This window comes from Camelus bactrianus, unplaced genomic scaffold (genome assembly GCF_048773025.1).
Source record: "Camelus bactrianus isolate YW-2024 breed Bactrian camel unplaced genomic scaffold, ASM4877302v1 HiC_scaffold_30, whole genome shotgun sequence".
In the NCBI taxonomy this organism is placed as follows: domain Eukaryota; kingdom Metazoa; phylum Chordata; class Mammalia; order Artiodactyla; family Camelidae; genus Camelus; species Camelus bactrianus.
The window spans coordinates 2,339,145-2,345,144 of NW_027413945.1; positions in this window are offsets into that span (position 1 = coordinate 2,339,145).

A 6,000-nucleotide genomic window follows, 5' to 3' on the forward strand; every position below is an offset into this window, starting at 1 on the left:
GCAGGGGAAACATTTACTCTGGTTTCTCAGTCTGTTTCCTAGTGCCGGTTTGAAGTTCCTGCAGTTTTCACTGTAAAACAGAGTTGGAGCTAGGACCTCCCCATATATATGTATGGAGTGGAGTTTGCAACTGAAAAGAAACTTTGTGTTCCCAACAAGCTAGGTTAAGGACGGCTTTCACACACACTTATCTCTCAGAACTGAGCATGTGGAGAGACGTTCGTTCATCTAGCACAAAGGGAACGGGTTGCAGGAAAAACTTTTACTCTGGTTTCTCAGTCTGTTTCCTAGTGCCGGTTTGAAGTTCCTGCAGTTTTCACTGTAAACCCGATTTGGAGCTAGTCCCTCCCCATATATATATATGCATTGGAGTTTGCAACTGAAAAGAAACTTTGTGTTCCCAACAAGCTAGGTGAAGGACGGCTTTCACACACACTTATCTCTCAGAACTGAGCATGTGGAGAGACGTTCGTTCATCTAGCACAAAGGAAACGGGTTGCAGGGGAAACATTTACTCTGGTTTCTCAGTCTGTTTCCTAGTGCCGGTTTGAAGTTCCTGCAGTTTTCACTGTAAAACCGATTTGGAGCTAGTACCTCCCCATATATATGTATGGAGTGGAGTTTGCAACTGAAAAGAAACTTTGTGTTCCCAACAAGCTAGGTGAAGGAAGGCTTTCACACACACTTATCTCTCAGAACTGAGCATGTGGAGAGACGTACGTTCATCTAGCACAAAGGGAACGGGTTGCAGGGGAAACATTTACTTTGATTTCTCAGTCTTTTTCCTAGTGCCGGTTTGAAGTTCCTGCAGTTTTCACTGTAAAACCGAGTTGGAGCTAGTCCCTCCCCATATATATGTATGGAGTGGAGTTTGCAACTGAAAAGAAACTTTGTGTTCCCAACAAGCTAGGTGAAGGACGGCTTTCACACACACTTATCTCTCAGAACTGAGCATGTGGAGAGACGTACGTTCATCCAACACAAAGGGAACGGGTTGCAGGAGAAACTATTTTCGGCTTTCTCAGTCTGTTTCCTAGTGCCGGTTTGAAGTTCCTGCAGTTTTCAATGTAAAAATGATTTGGAGCTAGTACCTCCCCATATATATGTATGGAGTGGAGTTTGCAACTGAAAAGAAACTTTGTGTTCCCAACAAGCTAAGTGAAGGAAGGATTTCACACACACTTATCTCTCAGAACTGAGCATGTGGAGAGACGTTCGTTCATCTAGCACAAAGGGAACGGGTTGCAGGGGAAACATTTACTCTGGTTTCTCAGTCTGTTTCCTTGTGCCGGTTTGAAGTTCCTGCAGTTTTCACTGTAAAACAGAGTTGGAGCTAGTCCCTCCCCATATATATGTATGGAGTGGAGTTTGCAACTGAAAAGAAACTTTGTGTTCCCAACAAGCTAGGTGAAGGACGGCTTTCACACACACTTATCTCTCAGAACTGAGCATGTGGAGAGACGTTCGTTCATCTAGCACAAAGGGAACGGGTTGCAGGGAAAACTTTTACTCTGGTTTCTCAGTCTGTTTCCTAGTGCCGGTTTGAATTTCCTGCAGTTTTCACTGTAAAACCGAGTTGGAGCTAGTCCCTCCCCATATATATATATGGAGTGGAGTTTGCAACTGAAAAGAAACTTAGTGTTCCCAACAAGCTAGTTGAAGGACGGCTTTCACACACACTTATCTCTCAGAACTGAGCATGTGGAGAGACGTTCGTTCATCTAGCACAAAGGGAACGGGTTGCAGATGAAACATTTACTCTGGTTTCTCAGTCTGTTTCCTAGTGCCGGTTTGAAGTTCCTGCAGTTTTCACTGTAAAACCGAGTTGGAGCTAGTCCCTCCCCATATATATGTATGGAGTGGAGTATGCAACTGAAAAGAAACTTTGTGTTCCCAACAATCTAGGTGAAGGACGGCTTTCACACACAATTATCTCTCAGAACTGAGCATGTGGAGAGACGTACGTTCATCTAGCACAAAGGGAACGGGTTGCAGGAAAAACTTTTACTCTGGTTTCTCAGTCTGTTTCCTAGTGCCGGTTTGAAGTTCCTGCAGTTTTCCCTGTAAAACCGAGTTGGAGCTAGTACCTCCCCATGTAAATGTATGGAGTGGAGTTTGCAACTAAAAAGAAACTTTGTGTTCCCAACAAGCTAGGTGAAGGACGGCTTTCAAACATAATTATCTCTCACAACTGAGCATGTGGAGAGACGTTCGTTCATCTAGCACAAAAGGAACGGTTTGCAGGGGAAACTTTTACTCTGGTTTCTCAGTCTGTTTCCTAGTGCCGGTTTGAAGTTCCTGCAGTTTTCACTGTAAAACCGAGTTGGAGCTAGTACCTCCCCATATATATGTATGTATTGGATTTTGCAACTGAAAAGAAACTTTGTGTTCCCAACAAGCTAGGTTAAGGACGGCTTTCACACACACTTATCTCTCAGAACTGAGCATGTGGAGAGACGTTCGTTCATCTAGCACAAAGGGAACGGGTTGCAGGAGAAACTTTTACTCTGGTTTCTCAGTCTGTTTCCTAGTGCCGGTTTGAAGTTCCTACAGTTTTCACTGTAAAACCGAGTTGGAGCTAGTCCTTACCCATATATATATATGGAGTGGAGTTTGCAACTGAAAAGAAACTTTGTGTTCCCAACAAGCTAGGTGAAGGACGGCTTTCACACACTCTTATCTCTAAGAACTGAGCATTTGGAGAGACGTTCGTTCATCTAGCACAAAGGGAACGGGTTGCAGGGGAAACATTTACTCTGGTTTCTCAGTCTGTTTCCTAGTGCCGGTTTGAAGTTCCTGCAGTTTTCACTGTAAAACCGAGTTGGAGCTAGTACCTCCCCATATATATGTATGGAGTGGAGTTTGCCACTGAAAAGAAACTTTGTCTTCCCAACAAGCTAAGTGAAGGACGGCTTTCACACACACTTATCTCTCAGATTTGAGCATGTGGAGAGACATTCGTTCATCTAGCACAAAGGGAACGGGTTGCAGGAGAAACTTTTACTCTGGTTTCTCAGTCTGTTTCCTAGTGCCGGTTTGAAATTCCTGCAGTTTTCACTGTAAAACCGATTTGGAGCTAGTCCCTACCCATATATATATATGGAGTGGAGTTTGCAACTGAAAAGAAACTTTGTGTTCCCAACAAGCTAGGTGAAGTACGGGTTTCACACACACTTATCTCTCAGAACTGAGCATGTGGAGAGACGTTCGTTCATCTAGCACAAAGGGAATGGGTTGCAGGAGAAACTTTTACTCTGGTTTCTCAGTCTGTTTCCTAGTGCCGGTTTGATGTTCCTGCAGTTTTCCCTGTAAAACCGAGTTGGAGCTAGTACCTCCCCATATAAATGTATGGAGTGGAGTTTGCAACTGAAAAGAAACTTTGTGTTCCCAACAAGCTAGGTGAAGTACGGCTTTCACACACACTTATCTCTCAGAACTGAGCATGTGGAGAGACGTTCGTTCATCTAGCACAAAGGGAAAGGGTTGAAGGGGAAACATTTACTCTGGTTTCTCAGTCTGTTTCCTAGTGCCGGTTTGAAGTTCCTGCAGTTTTCACTGTAAAACCGAGTTGGAGCTAGTACCTCCCCTTATATATGTATGGAGTGGAGTTTGCAACTGAAAAGAAACTTTGTGTTCCCAACAAGCGAGGTGAAGGACGGCTTTCACACACACTTATCTCTCAGAACTGAGCATGTGGAGAGACGTACGTTCATCTAGCACAAAGGGAACGGGTTGCAGGAGAAACTTTTACTCTGGTTTCTCAGTCTGTTTCCTAGTGCCGGTTTGAAGATTCTGCAGTTTTCACTGTAAAACCGAGTTGGAGCTAGTCCCTCCCCATATTTATATATGGAGTGGAGTTTGCAACTGAAAAGAAACTTTGTGTTCCCAACAAGCTAGGTGAAGGACGGCTTTCACACACACTTATCTCTCAGAATTGAGCATGTGGAGAGACGTTCGTTCATCTAGCACAAAGGGAACGGGTTGCAGGGGAAACATTTACTCTGGTTTCTCAGTCTCTTTCCTAGTGCCGGTTTGAAGTTCCTCCAGTTTTCACTGTAAAAACGGGTTGGAGCAAGTACCTCCCCATATATATGTATGGAGTGGAGTTTGCAACTGAAAAGAACCTTTGTGTTCCCAACAAGCTAGGTGAAGGATGGCTTTCACACACAATTATCTCTCAAAACTGAGCATGTGGAGAGACGTTCGTTCATCTAGCACAAAGGGAACGGTTTGCAGGGGAAACATTACTCTGGTTTCTCAGTCTGTTTCCTAGTGCCGGTTTCAAGTTCCTGCAGTTTTCACTGTAAAAACGGGTTGGAGCTAGTACCTCCCCATATATATGTATGGAGTGGAGTTTGCAACTGAAAAGAAACTTTGTGTTCCCAACAAGCTAGGTTAAGGAAGGCTTTCACACACAATTATCTCTCAGAACTGAGCATGTGGAGAGACGTTCGTTCATCTAGCACAAAGGGAACATTTTGCAGGGGAAGCATTTACTCTGGTTTCTCAGTCTGTTTCCTAGGGCCGGTTTGAAGTTCCTGCAGTTTTCCCTGTAAAACCGATTTGGAGCTAGTACCTCCCAAAATATATGTATGGATTGGAGTTTGCAACTGAAAAGAAACTTTGTGTTCCCAACAAGCTAGGTGAAGGACGGCTTTCACACACACTTATCTCTCAGAACTGAGCATGTGAAGAGACGTTCGTTCATCTAGCACAAAGGGAACGGGTTGCAGGAGAAACTTTTACTCTGGTTTCTCAGTCTGTTTCCTAGTGCCCGTTTGAAATTCCTGAAGTTTTCACTGTGAAACCGGGTTGGAGCATGTACCTCCCCATATATATGTATGGAGTGGAGTTTGCAACTGAAAAGAACCTTTGTGTTCCCAACAAGCTAAGTGAAGGATGGCTTTCACACACACTTATCTCTCAAAACTGAGCATGTGGAGAGACGTTCGTTCATCTAGCACAAAGTGAACGGGTTGCAGGGGAAATATTTACTCTGGTTTCTCAGTCTGTTTCCTAGTGCCAGTTTGAAATTCCTGCAGTTTTCACTGTAAAACCGAGTTGGAGTTAGTCCCTCCCCATATATATGTATGGAGTGGAGTTTGCAACTGAAAAGAAACTTTGTGTTCCCAACAAGCTAGGTGAAGGACGGCTTTCACACAGACATATCTCTCAGAACTGAGCATTTGGAGAGACGTTCGTTCATCTAGCTAAAAGGGAACGGGTTGCAGGAGAAACTTTTACTCTGGTTTCTCAGTCTGTTTCCTAGTGCCGGTTTGAAGTTCCTGCATTTTTCCCTGTAAAACCGAGTTGGAGCTAGTACCTCCCCATATACATGTATGGAGTGGAGTTTGCAACTGAAAAGAAACTTTGTGTTCCCAACAAGCTAGGTGAAGGGCGGCTTTCACACACACTTATCTCTCAGAACTGAGCATGTGGAGAGACGTTCGTTCATCTAGCACAAAGGGAACGGGTTGCTGGAGAAACTTTTACTCTGGTTACTCAGTCTGTTTCCTAGTGCCGGTTTGAATTTCCTGCAGTTTTCTCTGTAAAACCGAGTTGGTGCTAGTACCTACCCATATATATGTATGGAGTGGATTTTGCAACTGAAAAGAAACTTTGTGTTCCCAACAAGCTAGGTGAAGGACGGCTTTCACACACAATTATCTCTCAGAACTGAGCATGTGGAGAGACGTACGTTCATCTAGCACAAAGGGAACGGGTTGCAGGAGAAACTTTTACTCTGGTTTCTCAGTCTGTTTCCTAGTGCCGGTATGAAGTTCGTGCAGTTTTCACTGTAAAACCGAGTTGGAGCTAGTCCCTACCCATATATATATATGGAGTGGAGTTTGCAACTGAAAAGAAACTTTGTGTTCCCAACAAGCTAGGTGAAAGACGGCTTTCACACACACTTATCTCTCAGAACTGAGCATGTGGAGAGACGTTCGTTCATCTAGCACAAAGGAAACGGGTTGCAGGAGAAACTCTTTCTCTGGTTTC